The 25,478-nt window shown below is 43.4% G+C and overlaps 1 protein-coding gene and 1 pseudogene across 2 annotated transcripts in view; one reads left to right on the top strand and one right to left on the bottom strand.

Moving 5' to 3' along the window:
* SVIL (supervillin) overlaps positions 1–25,478 on the top strand; it is a 189,336-nt gene that overhangs the window by 48,879 nt on the left and 114,979 nt on the right. The window lies entirely within an intron of this gene.
* Positions 22,173–22,248, bottom strand: LOC129006997 (small nucleolar RNA SNORD115; annotated as a pseudogene).

Below are 25,478 nucleotides of genomic sequence, written 5' to 3'. Positions count from 1 at the left end.
TGTAGATAGCATTGTTTTCATGAAACGTTGGCTGGGCTGGCCTGTGCATTAGCTCATGTTCCAAATCTGTCACCAGAAGAATGTAGTGAGAATCTTGTTTCAATCTTCTTTTCTTTCTCGCTTCACTCTTTCCTCAACCAGAGTCCAGCATCTACACAGCCGCTTCGGCCAAGGTTTGAAAACAGCAGTTTTGAATAAAACCTAACAGGCTTTTCACATTATTCTAAAAAGGAATGGAGGCCCTTTGATACCCATTTCCAGGCCTTATTTCCCCACTCACTCCAGAGACAGTTGCTGCTGAGTTTTCAAACATATGGATTACCCTTTCTCTGAGGAATCTCCACTGAAACTAGAGATGGCAGAGGGAAAACTGGGGGCAGCCGTAACTGCATGCTGGCATTTGCAGCTCAGGTTGGTCATTTCTGTCCACAGGGGCACAGGCAGCAATCCAGGGATTTTGTACAACCTTCAGGGACCAAACAACCTTTTGGTCCTCAGTCCCACACCCACAGGTTCAGAACCCACCTGTTAACCCTTCATGTTTTCCTCTCACTAGCCCTATGGGGCTTTTTCCCTCAAATTTTTTTTATTGTGGTAAAATACACACACCATAAAATGTACTATTTTAACCATCTGAAGTGTACAGTTTGGTGGTATTAAATGTCAGTACATCCACATTGTCGTGCAAGCATCCCCATCCATCTCCCAAATTCTTCGCATCTTGCAAAACTGAAACTCTGTACGTATTAAACTTCCCATTCCGCCAGCCCCTGACAATCACCATTCTACCTTCTAGCTCTGTGACTGTCACAAGTACGTCATTATGTGGGATCATACAGTATTTTTTTGTGACGGGCTTATTATACTTAGCATGATCTACGTTGTAGCAGGTGTCAGAATTTCCTTCCTTTGAAAGGCTGAATAATATTCCACTGGGTTTAGATACACCACATTTTGTTGACCCATTCACCCATCAAGGGACCCAAGTTGCTTCCACATTTTAGCTACAGTGAATAATGCTACTAGAAACATAAGGGCACAAAGCTGGGTCTGTGACACCCTGCTTTTAATTCTTTTGTCACAAGCCCTGTTGTTTTAACCTTGCTGTGTTAGCGGTGGAAGAGATGTGAGTTACCCTGAGTTACCGGCTGTGAATCCGTAAGGGTCCACAGCAACTTCAGTCCTTGCCTCCTAAAAAGAAATAATTCAACTGAGGGGCATCAAGCAGAAAGAGACTAAGGCAAGGTTCAAAGCAGGAGTGGAAGTGTATTTTAAAAGGTTTTAGGCCTGGCGCGGTGGTTCACGCCTGTAATCCCAGCACTTTGGGAGGCCGAGGCTGGTGGATCACTTGAGGTCAGGAGTTCGAGACCAGCCTGGCCAACATGGCAAAAACCCGTCTCTACTAAAAATACAAAAATTAGCCGGGCGTGGTGGTGGGCACCTGTAATCCCAACTGCTCGTGAGGCTGAACCCAGGAGGTGGAGGTTGCAGTGAGCCAAGATCGCCACTGCTCTCCAGCCTGGGCAACAGAGCAAGATTCCCTCTCAAAAATAAAAATAAAAGGATTTAGAACGGGAAAGAACTCTTAGAAGAGATCCAGGTGGGCGCCTGAAGGCCCAAGAGAGAAAAAGGGAGGCATTTACCCTTGATCCTGGGACTTTAAAGGCTGCCCTCTCTCCCATGATTCTTCCCTTAGGGCGGGCTTTCCGCATGCGCAGTGCCCTCTTTCCCCTTTGGAAGTGAGCAGTGCAGCCCGTTTAAGGAGTTATGCACATGCCCAGAACATCATACTTCGCCATTTTGTCTCTTAACGTGTATGCCCAAGAGGTTGCTTCTCCCTGGGGTCTGCATTCAATTAACACTTTTAATGTTAACAGGTGTGCAACCTCAGGAGCCCGTCTCTCTCTGGCTGCCGAATTACCGTTTTTAGAGAGGCAATGCGATAGTTGCTGGACCATCACCAGACATTCCTGGTAGGGGGGTGGGAGAGCCCTCTCCTGCCCTGCCCATGTCTAATTACCTGTAGCAGCTGGAGATCAGTCTGCTCATCGCAGCAATGGGGACAGCATACACTTAACTTCGTGCTAGCGGGATCACACGAAGCTGCCTTGATTAAAGCCCTTTGTAAATTATCAAACACTTTACCATTGTCCATTTATGCGGTGTGAAGATGAAACGAGATATGGAAAGCATTCTGCATGCAGTACAAATGGACAGTATAGTGTGACTCATTTATGCTACCATGGGATGGGTTCTGTACTTGGCCCTGGGTGGGAACTTGGTTTCCATACATGAGAAAGTAACAAAAGGGAGGTGCAGGAGGGGATAGGGATCCTCCCTCTAGCCCAATGCCCAGTGGCCCTGAAACTCCCTGAGTTGTGGCATCATCCCCCACCCCCACATTTTCCAAACCTCTTAATTCCTCTATTGCTGGATGGCTTACTGAAATGCTCTTCCCATGATCTCGGTGGGCAAAGGGAAATAATTTTTTTTTCTTTTACAGACAGGGCCTCACTCTGCTGCCCAAGCTGGAGTGCAGTAGCACAATCACAGCTCACTGCAGCCTTGAACTCCTGGGCTTAAGTGATCTTCCTGCCACAGCCTCCTAAGTAGCTGGGACTGTAGGTGCGTGCCACCATGCCCAGCTCATTTGTTTTTAGTCTTTATAGAGACGGGGTCTCACTATCTTGCTTAGACTGGTCTCAAACTCCTGGCCTCAAGTGATCCTCCCACCTCGGCCTCCCAAAGGGCTGGGATTACAGGCAAGAGCCACTGCGCCCATCCAGGAAGGGAATTTTTAAAGGACAAATTATGGTGGTGCATAGCTACAGAGCCCACTAGGCACAGCTGTCCCTGAAGAAGGAATCCTCGTGAAGGAGAAGGGGTGTGTGGTGCTTCTGTGCTCTCATATGTGACACCTGCTCACATGCACACAGGCTGGCCTCATCATGCATGACTGTAAAGACATTTTGGGTCACACTGCAGAAAAGAAAGTGTTGGGACTGGTCTCTAAGCTCGTCCTGCAGAAACAGCGAGCTGTCCTAGCTGTCCTGGGAATGATGGGGCCACAGACTACATGGCCAAGAGCAGGCAGAGCAGCTACTGTTTCCCTAGGGCCACGTGTGGAATGAGTCACTTCATCAGCTCACCACAACTGCTGGCCTGGCACCTGGGTCCCATGGAGAGGGCATGGGAGGTAAAGTGCCATCGCAGAACCACCAGGTACCGAAGACCGCGTTGCCTGCTTGGAGGATACGGGCCTGGCTCACTGCAGAAGACAGGCACTGATGCTAGAGACTTTCCCCTGGGCCATATGTATTTTTGTCTTGAAAGAGGAGTCGTAAGGGTTTGCTTACTCAAAAGCTATTTTGTTTCATATTTACATTTTTAGTTCTTTCTCCATCAAGAAAACAATTAGTGAAATGAATGGAATTTGCCTTCCTTGCTGCTATTGCTTATGTGTTCCTATTTCACCGTCTTTTGTAAATAACAGTGTTGTTGCTGTCAGGGCACTTCTCCCTCACTGGGCACATGCCTTTCTGTGCTGTGGCCAGCCCACCATCGCCTGTCCTCACCCGCCATCCATACCCTAGCAGAGTCGTGCTGCTCTGAGGGTGCCGGGTGGGGCTCCATTCTCACCCTAGCAAACTCACCAGAACAAAGCCCACCTGCTCAACCCTGTCCTTGTCTCATTTCCCAGCTTCCTGAGGCTCCCTTCCATACCCACAGAGGGAGGACTGCTAGAGCCCCACTCATGAGAATCACAGTCATTTCCCAGCTTCCTGGGGCTTCCTTCCATGCCCACAGAACAGAGGCGGGACTGCTAGAGCCCCACTCATGAGAATCACAGTTTCCACAGAGAAGACCAGTCTAGCTTGGACTGTGGGTTCCTGGTTTTGCAGACGTAGAGTGGTGAAGGCCTAACCGAGGAGAGGAAACAGGAGTGTAACAGTCTCCATTCCAGGACCAGCATCTCTTCCCTCCCCTTCAGGGGGTTTACCTTCCTGAACTTCTCAGTGTATGAAACACAGCAGGGGCTGGGGAACTATACAACCCAGAGGTGTGTGTGTTTCAAGTGTTTTTTCGAGCAGTTTCAGGTTCAAAATTGAGCAGAGGCTGGGCGCAGTAGTTTACACCTGTAATCCCAACGCTTTGGAAGGCTGAGGCAGGCTGATTGCTTGAGCCCAGGAGTTCAAGACTGGCCTAGGCAATATGGCGAAACCCTGTCTCTACTAAAAATACAAAAATTATCTGGGTGTGGTGGCGCACACCTGTAGTCCCAGCTACTTGGGAGGCTGAGGTAGGAGGGTCACCTGAGCTCAGGAGGCAAAGATTGCGGTGAGCCCAGATCACACCACTGGACTCCAGCCTGGGTGACAGAGTGAGACCCTGTTTCAAAAAAAAAAAAAAAAGAAATTAAGAAGGTACAGAGATTTCCCATAAACTCCTTGCCTCCCACTTGCACAGCCTCCCCTACTATCAACATCCCCCACTAGAGTGGTACATATGCCACAATTGATGAGCCTACACTGACACATCATTATCATCCAGAGTCCATAGTTTAATTAGGGTTTACTCTTGGTGTATAGCCTGTGGGTTTGAATAATGATAATATGTATTATTATACAGGTTGAGTATCTCTCATCTGAAATGGTTGAGACCTAGGAGTGTTTCAGATCTCAGAATTTTTTTTTTATTTTGGAATATTTGTATGTACATAATGAGATATCTTGGGGACAGGACCGATGTCTAAACACCAAATTCTTTTATGTTTCATGTATACCTTATATACATGGCCTTAAGGTTATTTTATATAACATTTTAAATAATTTTGTGTATGAAACAAAGTTTGTGTACGTTGAACAATCAGAAAGCAAAAGTGTCATTGTCTCATGTCAGGGCTCAAAAACTTTGTGATTTTGGAGCTGAACCAATTTTGGATTTTCTGATTAGGGATGCTCAACCTGTAGTACACTACAGGGTATTTTCACTGCCTTAAAAAATCCACTGTGCTCCACCTATGCATTCCTCCCTCCCCTCCCAACCCCAGAGAACCAGTAATCTGCTTGCTGTATCCATAGTTTTGCCAAGTTTCTTAGAATTGGGTATAAATTAAGAATAAAAGGGCATTTCTCAGTCTCCAAGGATAAGGGCTTGGGCGCAGTCCATTTAATGACATTATTTTCCTTATGAAAAATTATAGGATTGATTTATTGACTATTTCTTAACATGTGTATGGTGTTAAATGTTCTTAATAAGTTTTGGCACATTGTCCAAAATATTACATTGTAAATTTGGGAAGTTCCATAGTTCTTTTACTTAGAAGGTTTGAATTAGAGGTGAATTGCCCGAGATTTGAGAAGGAGGCCGGGAGGCAGAGAGTGGAAGGCATTTGATGTATTTGGGTTTTGATAACCACCCTGTTCAGGTTTTAGTGAAGACCATCTTTGGCTTCTAAGGACTTGAGTCTGACAGATAGGCAACTGGGGGGCCCATGTGTGGATTTCGCTTGGTCTGGAATCTTCCTGATGGGCAGATGGGGAGTGAGAAATGCTCTTGAGTCCCCAGTTGAAACATTTGGGGATCTTTAGTGACACCAGCCTATATCCTTTATGTGAAGGTCCAAGAGTGAGTTTCAGGCACTTAACAGTTAACAGCCAACTGTCCGCTACTGTCAGAGCCTGCAGAGGACTGTGGGGACAGGCTATGTCTTGTGTGTACTTTTATAATAGTGTAAAATGTTAATGAAGTATTGCATTATAATATGATTTTACTATAAAATGACAGAATATATCTTTTTTTTTCAACAAGTATTCTCTAACTCTACAAATATCAATGTGGCTGCTATCAAAAAATTTTAAACATAGCACAGATTAGGGCCACAGTCTTCAAGGTAATATTTAAACCTGGATCACCATATTTGATAGCTTTCGATGTGACCTTGAATATCCAAAGTCCTGCTTTTGTTTAAAACTTCCCTTCAACAATTCAATAAATTAGAATTTTAGAGACTTTTTTCCTTTAAATTTAGAAACTGAGTTGAAATTGAACCTATTTCCACCACTCTTTTACTAGCCCTAAAGAATGACATAGAACATTAGTCATTAGAATGAACTTTAATCTAGGCCTTGATCATGACGGAAATATTTAGATAAATGATTTGAATTTTGTTTAGACTCAATGTAATTATAGTCACACAGATTTTATTTGAAAATCAACTAGGCTTCTTTTACCCCAAGAGAAGATTTTTACCTAACAAAGTGCACCTTGCATATTTTAACATTGATTGTTTATGCTTACTTTATGGTTTATTTGGATCAAATATTGGGTCTGGCAAATGCTGCTCCCCTTCCTGCATAACTGTCAAGAGTCCATGCAATGATGGACACCTTGACACTGTAACCTCCATTATGGAGGTCTCACTGTTAACTGGAAGAATCGCAGCTGCAAGAAACTGAACAGCACCTGGGCGACTTAGGTAGAGTTTAAAACAGAAATGAGAAACCAACATGTATTCAGCTTTTGTGAAATTGTGTGCTTCTAGAAGATTCTTCTTGCCCCTTGTCTTGTGAAATATCGAAGAGGCTTTATTTTCTTATTCAGAAATAGGTAATATGTTGGAAAATAGAATATCCAAATATTACACTTAGACGCTTAAAAACAGTGACATTGTTTCAGAGAAATCTCCTTTTTTCTTTCTTTCTTTTTTTGAGAAAGAGTCTCATTCTGTTGCCCAGGCTGGAGTGCAGTGGCACCATCTTGGCTCACTGCAACCTCCGCCTCCGAGGTTCAAGCAATTCTCCCACCTCAGCCTCCCAAGCAGCTGGAATTATAGGTATACACCACCATTCCTGGCTAATTGTTTGTATTCTTAGTAGAGATGTGGTTTTGCTATGTTGGCCAGGCTGGTCTCAAACTCCTGACCTCAAGTGATCCGTCTGCCTCGGCCTCGCAAAGTGCTGGGATTACAGGCATGAGCCACAGCACCCGGCCCAGAGAAAACTCTTTATGTCCCGTGAGCATTAGAGCAGTACCCAGGACCATGTAAGGTACTAGCAGTGGTAAATGCCTGGCAGGCTCTTTGCTCATCTCCCCCTGAGCCAGGAACAGGCATCAGCCCTTACCCAGAGCACTTGGATCTCCCCACATGTGCTAAGATCCCTTCACAGCATGGAGCTTCGTGCAGCAAGGCTGATGACATAAGCTGGCATGAGTTCTGTCTGCTGCCCTGGTATATCCTATAGCACCTAATGTGCTGGAAGGACTCACGTATTTAGGAACATGATAGTTCTTAGGCTGTCAGTTTTTTTAAAAGGTGCAGGGTGCAGAGGAGGAGAATCGGGAAGTTATTATTGCTTTGTCAGAGGTGAGATTCTGAATAAACTATTCGCACAGTTGCAATGTTTATATACAAAATTTTTACTATGGCACAGGTTTGCATCAGGTTTTATAGAGAGAGCTATTACTTTTTTATAAGACTGCCTCACTTTTATAACTGTCAATATATTAGCTTATAATACAGACAATTGAAAATAGCAAAAGCACTTTTATATAGCTGACAATAAAGCCTCTTAGTTTGGATTCCCTGGGTTTCGATGCCATGGTCCACAGTCATTTTACTCAACAGGTTCTTCTTGAGGGCACGGGGTGGAAAGTTCTGGACCTGCCTGGGGAGGTCGAGGTGAGAATGACAGCCAAGGAGCTGAAGAAAGAAACCAGCAATGCAGAAGCACAGGTGTTCCCAGAGTATTTGAGATTTCACACACGTAAACACATTTCACTTCGTGTGTATTAAAAGAGAAGGCCAATAAGTGTGTGAAACATTATTCTTTATTTGGTTATTACTAGAACATAAGTTTGTGTGGGCAAGGAGTTTGTCTCACTGTATCCACAGCCCCAGAACCGGGCTTGGCCTCTTGGGTGCTCCATAAATATTTGTTGAGTGAATGAATGAAATAATTTGCTAACATTTAATTTCTTGCATGTCTTGGAGATATTAAAACTATTTTAAACAAAGATGTCCTTGCTTCAGGGTTTCTATTTGGAGTGTTTCGTAAAATTGGCTTTGGGAAATGCATCGATTCTTTTCTGCCACCAGGGGGCGGTATAGTGCAGTTCAGGAATCAAGTTTTTAAGTTTTTTCAAAGAGGGGTTAGTACTTCAACTGATACCCTTAGATGTGGATAACTGTGACTAAGTTAAATCAGCACTGCAGGATGAGGTTTAAAGCTATATCAGCATATTTCAAGCTTAACACAAGCATGTGTCCGGGTTAAAAATAATATCCATAAATACAGCCTGATAATGTGCTTAAAAATAAAACATATAAATAGGTTGCAAATGATGATTGAATCTTTCATCATTTTATGATCACTTTCTGCCACCCAACCAGATGGCATATGTGATCTACTAGCCAGAAGGTGTAAAGTACATGTTAAAGTAAACAAATACTCTTTTTTTCTTCAGAACAGGAAAAGATCTGATAAAAATCTATCATTCTGTCCATGCAGTTGGCACCGTTTTAATGTCAGGGGGAAAATGCAGTGGTTCTAGTTCTGCTTCATAGACAGTGACTAAATATATACCGTCAAGGCTGAGTGTCAGGGGCTGGCTCAGTACAATCAAGCACCTGAATAGCTCTTTTGTGCTGGGAACCTGTTGGGCAGCCTTACTTAACAGGGGAGCCACAGGACAGGAGGTCTGGTAATATCTTTATTATTAAGGAGAGAGTCCCAGGGGCTGGAAGGGAGGAATTTTCCTTTACAACATTTTTTTTTTTTTTTTTTTGAGACTGAGTCTCGCTCTGTCGCCAAGGCTAGAGTGCAGTGGCGCAATCTTGGCTCACTGCAACCTCTGCCTCCTGGGTTCAAGCAATTCTCTGTCTCAGCCTCCTGAGTAGCTGGGATTACAGGCACATGCCACCACACCCGGCTAATTTTTTGTATTTTTAGTAGAGACGGGGTTTCACCATCTTGGCCAGGCTGGTCTTCACTCCTGACCTCGTGATCCACCCACCTTGGCCTCCCAAAGTGCTGGGATTACAGGCGTGAGCCACCACACCCGGCCAACAACATTATTTTTAATGAGAACAAACTTAATTTTAGTTCAGTAGACATTGCCTATTATGTGGGAAATTAATGTATTCTTTTATTACTATCTTCAGTTTGCAGTTCCTGAGGTCTTGAGGTTTGGCCATATAAGAACATCCAGGTACATCCAGGTCTCTTGGCAACTCCAGATCCCCTGTTACAGGAGTCTTGATTGACAGAGCTTGCTGCAAGGATCGGTAGCCAGCAGCTAAATTGTCTCACCTCCTTTTCTTTTCTTGCCTGGTCTCTGGGTGGAAGTTCCAATTAGGGCTCAAACAGCCCCCAAAGCCGGCAGCTGAAGAGGAAAGGGGAAATACGGTGGTGCTTCAGTGCCATCTAATTTGGCCTTAAACAGTAGGAAATTAGCTGCTTCTCATTAAAATAAACAAATGACAGCCTGTTCCGTGCTGCATGCTGCCGGGGACTTGCAAGGGGACTGGTGAAGTCCCCACAGTTTCTGGGGGTTACAGTGGGCCCAGAGCTGCTCTCCTCCCCTCCAGATTCCCGCCACACTGTTGGCCAGCTGTGGATCCTCTCCTCCTTTGCCTAAGTTAGAGGAGACAAAGGTGAGTGTGAGCTGAGTGGTTCAGTGTCGAGGCTGTGCGGGAGATGTGATAGGGCAGCACGGAGTTGGTGTTACTTAAAAGTCCGTTTCCCAATGCTGCTTTCCACAGAGCTGGAGGACAGGCTTTTGGTGTCGAGTGTCTCACATCCTTGTTTTTTTTCCCTTTGCCATGAATATCTAGACAGGAATTTCTGATAACCTCCTGTGAACCGAAAAGTCACTGAGGCATCTCAGTCCACTTAAAGGTTTATTTTGCCAACATTCAGGATGCTTCTGGGGAAAAAGGGACACAAGTCCCAGTGGGATCAATGTACTGTGCTTTTTCCAAACTGGGTTTGAGTTTGAGGACTTCAGTATTTAAAGGACAAGGAAAAAAAGGGGTGGGTGGGAGAGGTAGGAAGTGAGGCAAGTGGTCACATTCTTGTGAGGCTCTGATGAGCATTCTGTGAGTCTAATTTTACATGTGAAAACAAAGGAGGGGAAAGTCAGTTACGCATTTGTCTCTTGCACAGTAAATCTACATTTTACATAAGGTACCCTAAGCCTGTGAGGTCACAGCTATCTTTCTGGGGACAAAAGCAAGCAGCTTTTGTGTGACTCGCTTCCTAAGCTTCACTTTCCTTTTGGCATAGTGAGTTTGGGGTTCCCAAGATTCTATTTTCCTTTCACACTCTATTAGAGAATTCCCTAGGGACTATTTTGGTTTGGTAAATGCTGGATTAGTGTAAACTAAAAATCAATCTGCTATTTACATCCCCAACATAATGGCACTTAATAGGCAACCATTTTTCATAAGTCTTGTTTCAGACATCACAGACTCTATTCCCCAGAGAAGCAGAGAATGAATGGGTGCTGTATGTTCACTGCTGGGTGTCCGAGAAACTGCACAGGAACTGTTTTAACATGAAGAGAGTCCGCACTGGACACCGATGCAAAGGGCAGAGTGAAGAGATGAAGTGTCAGATGCGTCTCTGTTTGCCACCGGCACACGTTTCTGCTGTGCTAGATCTGACCATGCACAGGACTCTAAACTGGTGGTTTGGTGACTATTACCCTCCACGGTATTGCTATCTCATGCTCCCTGACCCCTTCCTAATTTTGCTGTGGTTCAGCAGCTCCAGTCTACTGTTGAAATGCTGGTAGATTTCAAAACTCCATTGGGACATATTAAATTCCGGTGAGCCAGTGGGTGGGATGCCTTCTGAATGACAAAGGGGCCCTGTGGCTAAAAGCTGAAGAAAATTTGTGCAATGATGAATGTGCTGCAATTAATCACCAGAGATCTGTTCTTTTCCTTATATGCATAGTACAGTGCAGGGGCCAGGGCGGGGGAGAGTCTCTGAGTCCAGATCTTCATAGAATTAAAAATAATGAATGTTTGTAATCAGGCATGGCTTGACCAACAACTCCGCCTCCTTAGTTGGAAATACAGATGTCCACTTTTCGCTGGTGTGTAATTATTTTCTGGAATGCTGAGAATGGTTCCCCTGACCTATGGCTTCTTTTTAAGCATCCGGGATATACAGTCAATTTGCAGGTTGCTATTTTGAAGTCAGGGAGTCTCGGAGATTGAATATATGCCACATAAGTTCCTGCAAGATGGACTTTCTGGGAGTCCTCTGATGAGGTTGGGAGAAGGCAAAGAGGAGACGTTTCCATGTAAAGGCTGAGCAAGCTCCAGGCCACTGCAGAAGTTCAGCTTTCTTCAGCTCTGTAAGCTGGACCCTGCGGCTGGAGTCTGGCCAACTGCTGGGACAAGTTTCTATTATTATGTAAATGGAGTCCCAGTGCAGCCTTGGAAGAGTTTCTGGCACAAGGTAACCCTTTGTCTGCCAAAAGGTAGCCTCTCCCTTTGCTTCAAGCCCAGAGTGTGCATTTTGCAGTGGTGACCTGTAAGCCACCGGTCAGCCTGCAGATTGCCTTATTAGGCAGACTGTGGAGGCTGGTGGCTGGGGACTGGCTGGCAGAGGCAGTGGCAGTGAGCTTGTGTCCTGTACAAAGCCGGAGAACCCGAGCCCCAGAGACGTGGCCTAGTACTGTTCTATTAATGATAGTGCTCTGTGATGACAGGAATATGCACTCTCCTTGGCAGGCATAGTTTATGGGTTGGTTGGAGAACAGGAGGTTTGCAGGGGGAGGTGACTGCCCGAAGGACAGAATGGTACGGGGCTTTCTTCACTGCGTAGCTTGTGTGTTCAGTTCTGTATCAGGGCTTATTCTACAGAGTATGGACTTTATCAGGAAATTTTTTTTTAACTTTTAAGTTCAGGAGTACATGTGCAGATTTGTTATATAGGTAAACATGTGCTATGGGGGTTTGTTGTACAGATTATTTCATCACCCAGGTACTAAGCTTAGTACTCGTTAGTTATTTTTCATAATCTTCTCCCTCCTCCCACCCTCCACCCTCCGAAAGGCCCCAGTGTGTGTTGTTCCCCTCTGTGTGTCCATGTGTTCTCATCATTTAGCTTCCACTTATAAGTGAGAACATGTGGTATTTGGTTTTTCTGTTCCTACGTTAGTTTTCCAAGGATGGTAGCCTCCTGCTTCATCCATGTCCCTGCAGAGGACATAGTTTTGTTCTTTTTATGGCTGCATAGTATTCCATATTAGGAAATGTGGAATGTTTTCCTTTTAATGCAAGATGTTTTGCGGACTCTCAGAATCTTGCTTATGTTTTATAGTAAACTTTTCTGAATGATGAGGTCATGTCTGTAGTAGGGAGGAAATATAACTAGATAGACAAGTGGTACAATGGAAACGGCAGAGTTTTAGGAGCCAAGGGACCTGTGTTCCAGGGCTGCCACAAGTGAGCTAAGTGGAATAAGTCACTTGCATTAGGGAGGTGATTTCCCCAAGGACAGAATGGTATAGCTCATGTATCTAGGGCTTATTGGGCAATCACTAGTGATCACTAGTGAATCGGTGATCACTATACATTATACATATCCAAACATCACTATGTACCCCATAAATACGTACATTTATTATTTGTCAATTAAAAAATAAAAATGTAGAGTGGACTGAATGCACTCAATTACCTCTCCATCGTACATTTCTCTCCTCAAATTGCATTAACCAGCCTCCCCTTTCCTTTGTGTTCTTTTTAGTAAAACTGTTTAATGAGTGTGTGTGGTTAATAGCCACAGCCGAGCATCCATGGGGACCGTTTTCCCAACGGAACCTGTAAGGCTGAATCCATCTTTTCTCTTCTGAGTTTCTTCCAAACTTGCTGCAGTAGCTGAAAGTTAGTGAAGATGGCACTTTCCTGCACTGAAATGCTCGTTCAGATGCCTCAGGTTCTATGGGTTATGGCTCATGGACCAAAGCTGCACGTGAGGCAAACGAACATCTGGAGGAGCCTGCGTTCAGGATGCGGCAGTGACCACGCTCAGAGCGCTCAGTCTCACATCCCTTGCCTAAGCGGCTTCTCATTCATTGAGCTGAGGCATCGGACAGCCTGCCGGGAAGACAGACACAAACCACAGATCACGCTCACTCCTGACTGCTCCGGACCCTGGCTTCAGTTCTCCTCTCCCTCCAGAGATCTTGGGGCACCAGGGCTCATAAGCTGCTGCATGAGAACAGGGACGCTCTTACTGCTGGAGTCAGATTCAGAGTGTGTGTGTGTGTGTGTGTGTATGTGTGTGTGTGTGTATTTTTAGCACAGTTGGGAGATGACATCTGAGATGCTGCTGGCTCAGCTCTGCTGGTGTCTCTTTTGAGCATGGAGCGGTGTCCTTGTTGTCTTCTTTTCATTGCTTATATCTGCTGCTTGCTGTTCAGGGAAAGCACAAATTCACTTTCTCCTCTTGTTAAAAAAATAGTGTGGCGGGCGTGGTGGCTCATGCCTATAATCCCAGCATGTTGGGAGAATGAGGTGGAAGGATTCTTGAGGCCAGGAGTTCAAGGCCAGCCTGGGCAACATAGTGAGGCCACTGTCTCTATAAAGAATAGGCTGGGCATTTTAAACAAATGCCACATGTGGTCTGAGGGCCACCCAAGTTTGATATCCTTTGCTTAATCAGATGTTACACCCATGCATGAGCGTAAACGTGTCTTGAGTCATTTCAACAGACAGTGTGGAATATGCCTTTGATTTGTTTTGCGTCATGACCTCCACATGGCACCTGCACTTTGAGCACGGGATCTGCTTTCCCGGTGCAATAATATGACCATGAAGAAAGTCAATCATGAACGTGTGAAATCTCATGGACATGCCCTCCCCCACCCTGCATCAATCAGCAAGGGGCTGGGGACCTGTTCTGAGAGCCTGGTAGGTCTCTAGTGCCAATTAACACAACCCATGGAAGGCAGGCACAGTGGGTCATGCCTGTAATCCCAGCACTCTAGGAGGCCGAGGTGGGAGGATTGCTTGAGCCCAGGAGTTTGAGACCTGCCTGGGCAACATGTTGAGATCCCATCTCTAAACAAATACAAAAGTTAGCTAGGCGTGGTGGTGTGCACCTGTAGTCCCAGCTACTCAGGAGGCAGGGGTGGGAGGAATTGGCTTGAGCTCAGGAGGTCAAGGCTGCAGTGAGCTGTGATTGTGCCACTGCACTGCAGCTTGGGCAACAGAGCCAGACCCTGTCTCAAAAAATAAAAAATAACCCATGGAAAACAAGGGTGACATTGGAGATCGCAGGTTAATGAGCTTTTCTTGCATTTTCATACTGATTATTATTGCTGAGATTGTCGTTGTTGTTACTTTATTAAGATGCCCTTCTGAGAACAAGGAGAGCCAGAAATTACTTTATTTGAAACTTTCCTTCAAATTATTGAAGACTAGCTCTAGAACAGCTATGATCTATCCGGTATCAACAGACATTTTATATACGTACTTGTCTGCCATCTGGACTTTTAGACTCATAAGAAATTCTCCCCTGTGCTGATTCAGTGTTTCCCTGCTTTCTGTTCATGTGAAAACCATCAAGTAGTGGCCATTGAATGACTGGATTTGGCAGAGCCTTCTCCGCCCTCCCTGGACGATTGTAATCGAGTCAGCCCCTTCCCCTCTGCATGAGGTCTTCTTCTCACGGGAGGAGAGGCGTGGGCCCCCGCAGCTCTGGAGGTGTGGCACGCTGCACCTTATGATGTCCTGGGATGCAGCCGCAGACTTCATACAGTGAACGCCTAGGTTTACTATTATTATTATTATTGTTATTATTATTATTATTATTATTAGAGACAGGGTCTCACTCTGTCACCCAGGCTGGAGTGTAATAACATGATCAAAGCTCACCACAGCCTCAAATTTCTGGGCTTAAGTAATCCTCCCTTCTCAGCCTTCTGAGTGGCTGGAACTACACCATCGTGCCTGGCTAATTTTAAAATTTTTTTGGTAAAGACGGGGGTCTCGCTATGTTGCCCAGGCTGGTCTCTAACTCCTGGTCTCAAGCAGTCCTCCTGCCTCAGCCTCCCAAAGTGTTGGGATTACAGGTGTGAGCCACCGTTCCTGGGAACAGCTAGTTTTATGTTTATTCGTCACATCATTGATTAAGAGCCCTTTGTGGGCTGGGGCTTTGAACAGGTCAGAATCGTCCTTGGCATCTCCTGGCCTCCGGCAAGTGGTGGGCCGGCCATGTGCCCCTCACAAGAGCTGTTCTCCAGGTGCTCAGCATGTGCCTGCATTTTATGTCAGCTGTGATTTGCCCTCAGTGTACATTTTATTGTATATTGCACTGAAATATACATACCGTGACATTTACCATTTCAACATGTTTAAGTGAACAGTTCGGTGGCATTTAGGTGCATTCACTCACAGAGTGTGCAGCCATCACCACCATCCCTCTCCAGAACTTTTTCATCATTCAAACTGAAACTCTACCTATTCAACAACTCCCCAACTTTCCCTCTGCCCAGTCCCTGATCACCACCATTCTACTATCTGTCTCTGAATGTGACTGTTCTAGAAACCTCATATAAGTAGGATTGTACAGTATTTGTCCTTTGGTGACTGGCTTATTTCACTTAGCATAATGTCTTCAAGGTTCCTCTACATTGTAGCAAGCATCAGAATGTCCTTCCTTTTTAAGGCCGAATAATATTCCATCATATGTATATTCAGTGTGTAATTTAAACACAGAACTGACCTATGTCTTTTTTTTTCTGACAATCAGCTGACCATTCTCTCTTCCTCTGAGGTACCTGGATTTTTCTCTCCAAGAGTCATTAGCCATAGATTTGGAATGAACCAGAAACTAAAATGATTAGAGATAATTTCATTACAAATGTTAACATTACTCTTTTGAACATTTACTTTAAAGACACTAATAAGTCTTTTAGATGATTGCAATAAGCCTTTTCTTTAAAAAAGAATTCTGAAGTTTAGAAAGGCTGGCATGGTTTTCTTTCAACACATCTGATGAAGAAGAAATAGCTGTGACTTGTAACATTTCTTATTGAATGTACTTTGCCTTTTCATCTCTACCTACGTGGTCTGTTTCAAATTACCTTATGCAGTGATGTAACGCAACATTTTATTTGCACGCTTGTCCAAAATATTACCACTAACCAAAATTCACAGAGCATCTCACAGTACACACAGGAGGAGAATTAGACTAAAATGAGGAATCTGGAAAGTCTGACTGACCAGTGAGATGTGATCAAGGGGAAATGAAAGGCCCTAAGTGGGCTTTCCCCAGGGGCAATTTTCTCAGGTCAGGCAGTTCTGCCTCAGATTAAGGATCTGCACACATAAAGAAAATCCACCAAAGAAAATGAGAATACCATTTATGGCTGTTGCTAGCATACAAAATGCTCCTTTACTGGGCTATGAAAATATGTTCTTCACTTTGGAATTTCACTCCAGCCATCATCATTAGTAGCTTATAGTAGATTTCATTAAAATCGTTTCCATAGCACTTCTTGATATTGGAAATGTATTGGTAAGTCATGTCAGTATGTATTCAGACAACTGCTAGTCATAATATCACACTCCCCTATACTGTACATTTAAATTCCAGCTCATGGTTGGCTTGATGGTTCACGCCTGTAATCCCAGCACTTTGGGAGGCCAAGGTGGAAGAATCACTTCAGGCCAGGAGTTTGAGACCAGCCTGGGCACATGGCAAGATCCCATGTCTACAAATTTCAAAAAATAGCCAGGCATGGTCCCAGCTACTCGAGAGGCTGAGGTAGAAGGATGGCTTGAGCCCAGGAGGTTGAGGCTGCAATGAGCCGTGTTTGTGCCACTGCACTCCAGCCTGGGCAACAGAGCCAGACCCTGTCTCAAATAAATAAATACATACATACATACATTAATTAGTTAATTCATTCATTCCAGCTCATTTTCCTGTAGACTGGGAGTGCTTTCATTCATGTTCACTGGGCACAACAAGGTGACATGAGGTGACATCATACGGACCTCTGGAAGAGCATGTAGTGCACCCGAATCCCTTTTCAATACGGAGTTCCTTGTGTGGATTAAATAATGGAGTCCATTTTCGGAGTGCTTCTATACATGTTCTCTCATTTTATCCTGACCTCACTGTCCTATTTCCCTCTTTGATTTTATTGTGGCTGGCCAGGGAATGGCTGTTTTGCCTTTATTAAAACAATTTTTTTAGAGACAGGGTCTTAATCTGTTGCCCACACTAGAGGAGTGCCGTGGCGTGATCATAGCTCACTGCAGCCTTGGCCTCCAGGGCTCCAACGATCCTCCCACTTCAGCTTCACAAGTAGCTGATTACAAGTAGGGATTGCAGGCATGTGCCACCATGCCCAGCTAAATTTTTTTTTTTTTAATTTTTTGTAGAGACAGAGTCTCACTTTGTTGCCCAGGCTGCTCTCGAACTCCTGGCTTCAAGCGATCCTCCTGACTTGGCCTCTCAAAGTGCTGGGATTACAGGCATAAGCCACCACCAGGCCCTGTTTTGCCTTCAGAGATGTATTTTAAGTTGTTGGTCTAGGCTTGATGTATCTATCCTAGGTCAGGCACTATCCTGGTTTTCTCATCTGTATATGAGGGTAAGTCACCGAGAAGACTAAAGGAATTAAATACTCCAGGACCCTCAGCCTTGCATCCGCCCCCCAGCAAAGAGCCAGGGGTGGTCACAGGTGCCATCCTGTTCAGCCCTGGTGGGAAATGGCTGCCTGCAGTGGAGGTGCTGGCTACTTCCCTTTTCCTTGGCTTTGCCCTCGTTTTCTCCCCCAGGATGATGGCCCCCATAGGAGAGTTGCCTCAAAGGACAGCGTTGCAGGGGTGCTTGCGTGTCATCAGCCAGAACAAGTGACAGGGTCTGGCTCCCCAAATAGCCTCCCTGTAGTCTGAGCTGCCACTGTGACCTGCGCTACACAGTCCCTGAAGGTTTAATACCGTGACTGTCATCTAATGCCTTATCTTTTGACCTTGTCAATTTGGGAGGTGACACTTCTCACCTGGACTCATACTGAGACATTGTCAATAGTTGGACTGCAGGGATCATTGTCCCCGTTTTTGTTTTTTGTTTTTTGTTTTGTTTTGTTTGTTTTGTTTTTTCGAGACAGAGTCTTGCTCTGTCACCCAGGCTGGAGTGCAGTGACGCAATCTCTGCTCACTGCACCCTCCACCTCTGGGGTTCATACCATTCTCCTGCCTCAGTCTCCCGAGTAGCTGGGACTACAGGCGCCCGCCACCACGCCCAGCTAATTTTTTCGTATTTTTAGTAGAGACGGGGTTTCACCGTGTTAGCCAGGATGGTCTCAATCTCCTGACCTCATGATCCACCCGCCTCGGCCTCCCAAAGTGCTGGGATTACAGGCGTGAGCCACTGTGCCTGGCCCATTGTCCCCATTTTTACCTTTGCCTAGCTCAAAAATCCTGTTAGATGCCCAGGAACTCAGATGATCACATTGTTCTGAAGAAAACTAGGAATACACATAGTAACGAAGTAGGTGAAATAGAGAATAATAAGATACTTCCAGTTTCCCCAGCGAATCTTTAGCATGTTCTTCCTGATTCTCCCTACATGCAAATATTTCTGTTTCACATCATGGCTTCAGATTTTAGGAAAGACAAGAAGACTTTAAGTAATAATCTCAAGCTGAGGAAAGAGAAGTAATACTTTTCCTCTCTGCAAACTATTCAAGAAATGAGGTTGGCTAAGAATGGGAGAAATTTATGGATAGAAGTGATTTCAGTGCTTGCGTGCTCATTTGATTGATTGATCCATTCAACCAGTATTGATAGTTTACTTGTTCTGAGCCAGGCTCTGTGCTAGAAATGCACCCAGAAGTGTGCGTCACATGCTGTCTCTCCAGTTTTTATAATCCTTTAGCTAGGAGACAATAAAGGCTTTTGAGCAGGAAAGGTGTGATTGGTAATAAAGAAGAACATTTATGAAGGGGATTTAACAGGTGAATTCAATGTTGATAGGCAGGGCAAGGTTCTTCTGTGCGCACCTGGTGTCAAGGTTAAGCAACACTGGTGCCCGTTATCAAGGATCTTGGTGACCGTCTAGGTCAACTCCTCAATTTAGAGCCAAGAAAATGCATCTGCTGGAAGAAGTGAGCAGGCTGATTTTGTGCCATAGGGCCATAGGCGCCATTCATTCACACCAGGATTTTCTCCTGGATTTTTAGTCTATGTCTAAGCTTTGGGGATTTAAGAGGTCTTATTGCCTTCATCTTCATTTGTATTTAATTGTTTTGCAATTACAGAAGGAAATCATGCATATGGTAGATACTATGGAAAATAGAGAAGTTACTTTGGAAAAAACATGAACAGAGTTATCTCTGAGTTGTGAGAGAATTAATTTCTTGGTTTATTTCCTGTCATTCTGATTAGGTGTGTGTGCATCTCTAATATAACATTTAAAATTTTTCAAATCAATAATGGAGTTTCAACCCTGGTTTGCTTGTGTAATTTATTTACCCAGTCTTCTATATGCACCCCAGGTAGACTAATTCCCATTTTATACATTTATAAATGTATACACAAATGGGTCCGTTAATTTTAACAATATTAATTATTCCAATTCATGGACCCATTTATTTGAGTCATCTATAATTTCTTTCATCAATGTTTTATAGTTTTCAGTATACAGATCTTTCATCTAATTGGTTAAATTTACAACTATTTTATTTTTTGATACAATTATGAATGGGATTGATTTCTTAATTTCTTTTTTAGATAGTTTGTTGTTGGTGTAAAGAAATGTTATTGGCATTCCTTAAGGAACCAAAAGTAGAACTACCATTTAATCCAACAATCCCACTACTGGGTATCTACCCAAAGGAAAAGAAGTCATTATATAAAAAAGATACATGCACCCGCATATTTATAGCAGCACAATTCACAATTGCAAAGATATGGAACCAACCTAAGTGCCCATAGACCAACAAGTGGATAAAGAAAATGTGGTATATATACACTGTGGAATACTACTCAGCCATAAAAAAAGAGTGAAATAATGTCTGTTGCAAGAACCTGGATGGAGCTGGAGACCATTATTCTAAGTGAAGTAACTCAGAAATGGAAAACCAAATATCATATGTTTTCATTTATAAGCGGGAGCTAAGCTATGAGGACTCAAAGGCATAAGAGTTGTATAATGGACCTTGGGGACTCTAAGGGGAAGGTTGGGAGAGGAGTGAGGGATAAAAGACTACATATTAGGTACACTGTACACTGCTCAGGTAAGGGTGCACTAAAATCTCAGAAATCACCACTAAAGAACTTATCTGTTTAATCCAAAACCACCTGTACCCAAAAAACTATTAAAATTAAAAAAATCATTTGCAGTCAGGCACGGTGGCTCACGCCTGTAATCCCAGCACTTTGGGAGACCGAGGCAGGCGGATCATGAGGTCAGGAGATCGAGACCATCTTGGTCAACATGGTGAAACCCCGTCTCTACTAAAAATACAAAAATTAACTGGGTGTGGTGGAGCGTGCCTATAATCCCAGCTGCTCGGGAGGCTGAAGCAGGGGAATCGCTTGAATCCAGGAGGCAGAGGTTGCAGTGAGCCTAGCTCACACCACTGCCTTCTAGCCTGGTGACAGAGCAAGACTTCATCTAACAAAAAAAAAAAAAAAAAAATCATTTGCATTGTTAAAAAGAATAAAATAAATGCTACTAGCAGGGAGCGGTGGCTCATGCCTGTAATCCTAGCATTTTGTGAAGCCAAGGCAGGAGGATCACTTGAGGCCAGGAGCTGGAGATCAGCCAGGAGCTGGAGATCAGCCTGGGAAACACAGTGAGACCCAATCTCTACCAAAAAATTCAAAAATTAACCAGGCATATTGGCACATGCCTGTAGTTCCGTAGACTCAGGAAGATGAGGTGGGAGAATTGCTTGAGCCCAGGAGTTCAAGGCAACAGTGAGCTATGGTCACACCACTGCACTTCAGCCTGGGTGACAGAAAAAGATATACTACTCATAATTGTATTTAATTTAATAAATGATGGGATATGTATATATCAGAATTAGAACATGTCACCATAATGCCGTTGTGAGTCATCATCAATAAACCACAAACATTGTAAAAACATAGCAACCTGACATATAAATTAGAATAGGTTAACTTCTATATTTAGACCAAATGAATATCACCTCTTAGCGATGATACCAATAATCACAAGCCTTGTCAACATTATGTCAATGCAATTTTAGTAAAAAGTAAAGTTTCCCTCTTGTAGATCCCATCAAGTATGCTAGTCACTCATTGAGAAGAAGAGTGCACAAGGGTAATCATGTTGCCTGAAGGAATGGCCCTGATTGTCATTCATATGAGTGTCCATACAAGTCTTATTTACCATTGGCATCGTTCACAGCACACACTTTCATCATAATGAAAATGAAGCCAAACGTACTTGGGAGACAAAAGTCAGGTACCAGATTGCTCATCAATTTATCCAATTTCAAGTTTCATGGGAAAACACATATTATTGTAACTCACATTTATACCCCAATTGCAAGGGTATTTCAGTCATAAAGATTCATCAGTGATCAAAACATATCCTAGCACTGTTAGAATACTATACTAATATTATAGAAAATTTAGTCTGTATTTAGACCTCAATGACTATAATGCGTTGAGCAAAATTCCAATGTGTCATATTTCTCGATCCTTAAAAAAATCAATCCTAGGTAAAAAGTAAGGATTTTCTCATGAGGATTGCATCATATGTGTCTGTCAGTTATTGAGAAAACCCTGTCATGATATTCATGTTGTCTGAATGAATAATTGTAATTATTATAGAGCTCAGTCTTCACTAGTTCAATTATCTATTTGGAATTTTTCAGCTGGCAAAGGTAGCCTCTCACTTCCACTCAATAGAATAGCACCAGTAGGGCTTACTAAATCATGCAGTGAGAGGAAGAGAGCAGGGTCTTAGTGCCAAATATCCAAGAAAATTAGGAATTATAGGAAACAAACACCTAAAGAATCAGAATTTATAGTTTACTTAGAAGCATACAGAAGTGTGCAAAACAAGTTTCAAAGAAATATTTCATTGCCAGAATCCTGAAATAAAATCTCCACAGAAGGAAACTAAGAAATCCAAACTTCTTGTCTCACAATTGTTACCTAGGCTGGGCCTCAGCGTAATCCTACTAAGCTTAATTTTTACATTATCATTTCTCGTCAAGATAATAATTCATCATTGGCCTAACCCATGGCACTCATGTGCATATGCACACTTAGATCAAATATGCTTAACAGAGATGGTTTCCTTAAACACTGGTGGTAAAGTGGACTGGATGCCACATCTTCAGTGCCAGACAATTGGGTGGTATCAGTATACAAATGGTAAACACCCTTGAGTTCATTCATAGTAATTTCCTTGTGTGCATTTTTAGAAATAGAATTAATGAGTCATTGCTTCCTACACACTTCAAAGTAGCCACATCCATATCTTATTCCTCTCCAGTAAGGTGGGAGAATTAGGAAGAAAAGGAAAAATAATAATCAATTGCTTCTTTTTATACACAACACCCACACCCCACCAGGGACACTGACTTCTGTCTGAGCCTTATGGCCTTAGCTATGCCCTAGTTACTCATATCTGGGGGCGGCCCTGGTTTCGAGCAAGGTCTGTGGGATCAAAACTAGACTTAGAAATCATATAAGGTTTATGAAAGACAACTGCAACTCGCCTGACGTCTCCTTCTGGGGTCAGGCTGGCCCCTTTACCAGCGACATCCATATGGGCTGGTCAGGCTGATCACGAATGTGGGAGTTGTCCTGGGGAGAGTCAGAGCATGTGGATTTTCAGCCTGGCACTTCCACGCCACAAGCTTTGTGACCTTGAGTATTCTATAGGAGTCACTAACATTTCATTACATGAAGACCGGGTGATCAGAAAGGCCCCTTCGGCTCCAGTCTTACCAGGGTCCGCCCGGGCCTGATTCACTTGTTCCAGTGATACCACCGTGGGGTGTCAGCATCGCAATGGCTCACTCATAGATCCTTCAGGTCTCCCCCAGCCACCACCCGTGTACCATGACACGACATGGCATGTACCATGGGCTGATGTCATGTGCACCATGGCATGGTGTGATGTGTACCATGACATGACCATGTTCCACGACATGCTATGACAGTGACCTCCCTCAGCCTCTCCCAGGCACACGGTTTTACCCCTTCTCCTAAAGCAGGTTCGCATGCCCATCTAAAGGCAACTTCAATATTTGCTTTTACTTCTCTTTAAAGATTACAACCTTAAAAATATCCAGTAAAATACTGTACTTCCATAAAGCATTGCCCCTGAGTAAGATTAGTGCTTCTCAGTGGACACAGCAGCAGGGAACTTTGTGCGTTCATGCTGAGCTAGTGGCTGTGTGATGCTATTGAAAAGGGAATACACCACCATCAGCGCTCGGTTAAAACGTCTTCTCCCTGAAATTTAAGAAAGTCACAGGCTGGGCGTGGTGGCTCACACCTGTAAGCCCAGCACTTTGGGAGGCCAAGGTGGGTGGATCACCTGAGGTCCGGAGTTCGAGACCAGCCTGGCCAACATGGCGAAACCCCGTCTCTACTAAAAATACAAAAATTAGCTGGGCATGGTGGCGCGTGCCTGTAATCCCAGCTGCTCAGGAGGCTGAGGCAGAAGAATCGCTTGAACCCGGGAGGCGGAGGTTGCAGTGACCCAAGAGACATGCCATTGCACTCCAGCCTGGGTGACAGAGCGGAAAAAAAAAAAAGTCACAATCACAACTTAGAATTTCTCTGCAAATAAATATGTTAAACTACAGAATGAAGTGAGGAAATGTTTGGGTATTTTGTAGCTCCCCTGTGTGAATGAGCTAGCCTAAAACAATAATGATAATAATAGTAGTAATAATTCTTGAATATCAAGTGGAAAAATTAAAAATAATAATTCATTATAATTATTGGAGAGTAAATGAAAATTTTTCAAAGATACTTTCTATGAACATAAAATAGAGATTTTTCTTCACAGTCTTATTTGGTTTCCTATGGATAGGATACCTAAATAATAGATTAAATTTTATATCCATAATTTCATAAAGAATGTTGTGCTTTTTTCCTTTCAACAATTATGTCATATTTAAATCAGTTTGCTTTGTACCATAATTCATGGGTGAGGCAAAGAATTTTGGTAAGACTCCGTTACCAACTTAAAGATAATACCCAACAATTAAAAAAATTCTGTACTGGAATTTTATTTTCAAAATTTCGAATACGGGAAGGGGACAAGAGCTGAAAAACAAATGATTGGGTACTATGCTCAGTACCAGGGTGATGGGACCCATGTACCCCAAACCTCAGCATCACTCAATGTACCCATGTAACAAACCTGCACACATATCCCCTAATCTAAAATAAATGTTGAAAAAAAAGGAGAAAAGGAAAAGCAAGCGACAGGAAAATTTGAAAAAAAATTAGAATAGACTTATTCCTTAATAATAATTCAAAATAAACATTTAGATTCTTTTAGGATAACTGTAATTGAGTATTCTATAGGAAGAGTAATTTTCAGGCACAAAAAGGGTGATGAGCAGTGATACTGTGTTCCATAAACTGTTACATTCTTTATAAAGGATTATTTATCAATATGTCAACATGTATATTATTTCATCTTATCTCTCTATTCTTTTTTTTTTTTTTTTTTTTGAGATAAGATCTCACTCTGTTGCCTAGGCTGGAGTGCAGTGGTGCAACCATGGTTCACTGCAGCCTTGACCTCCCAGGCTCAAGCAATCCTCCCGCCTCAGCCTCCCAAGTAGCTGGGACTACAGGTGTGTACCACCACATCCAGCTCATTTTTTATTTTTTGTAGAGACAGGGCCTCACCGTGTTGCCCAGACCAGTCTTGAACTCCTGCCTCAAGTGATCCTCCTGCCTTGGCCTCCCAAAGTTTTGAGATTATAGGCATCAGCCACCATGCCTGGTTCATCTCTTTATTTCCAGAATCAATTGCTTCTACTATTTCCACTCCTTCCTCTTCTCCTCCCAACACTCTGTTTTTTCTTTTTGTTGCTAATTATCTATGACCTTACCATCAAGTTTCTAATATAGTTATCCAAGTTACTGACGTTGTTCCTTGCTGAGTTTTTTTTAACTATCCTATTTGCCATAGTTTTTCCTGATTTTAGACTATAATGTAATGAGTTTAGAGAAAAATGGCAAAAATGCCACCACTGACCTCTCTAGTACCCAGGGTTGATGTACCTTGTGTTTATGTGTCTTTATTAATTCAGCATATAATTCTTCATTTTCACCTTAAGTGTGTTTGTATTTTACAAATTAGTCTAAGTCCACCTGGTTTGAACACAGGATACTAACTCCACACACCCGGAGATCTCTAGCTTTTAGAAGAGATTATCTTGTGATTTCCTATGGTCATTCAGCAAACATTTCCTGCAGCCCTACTGTGCAC

The sequence above is a fragment of the Pongo pygmaeus genome, chromosome 8, assembly GCF_028885625.2.
Source record: "Pongo pygmaeus isolate AG05252 chromosome 8, NHGRI_mPonPyg2-v2.0_pri, whole genome shotgun sequence".
NCBI classification, from domain to species: Eukaryota; Metazoa; Chordata; class Mammalia; order Primates; family Hominidae; genus Pongo; species Pongo pygmaeus.
The sequence above is the reverse complement of the archived record's forward strand: the minus strand, read 5'-3'. Positions and strand labels throughout refer to the sequence as shown.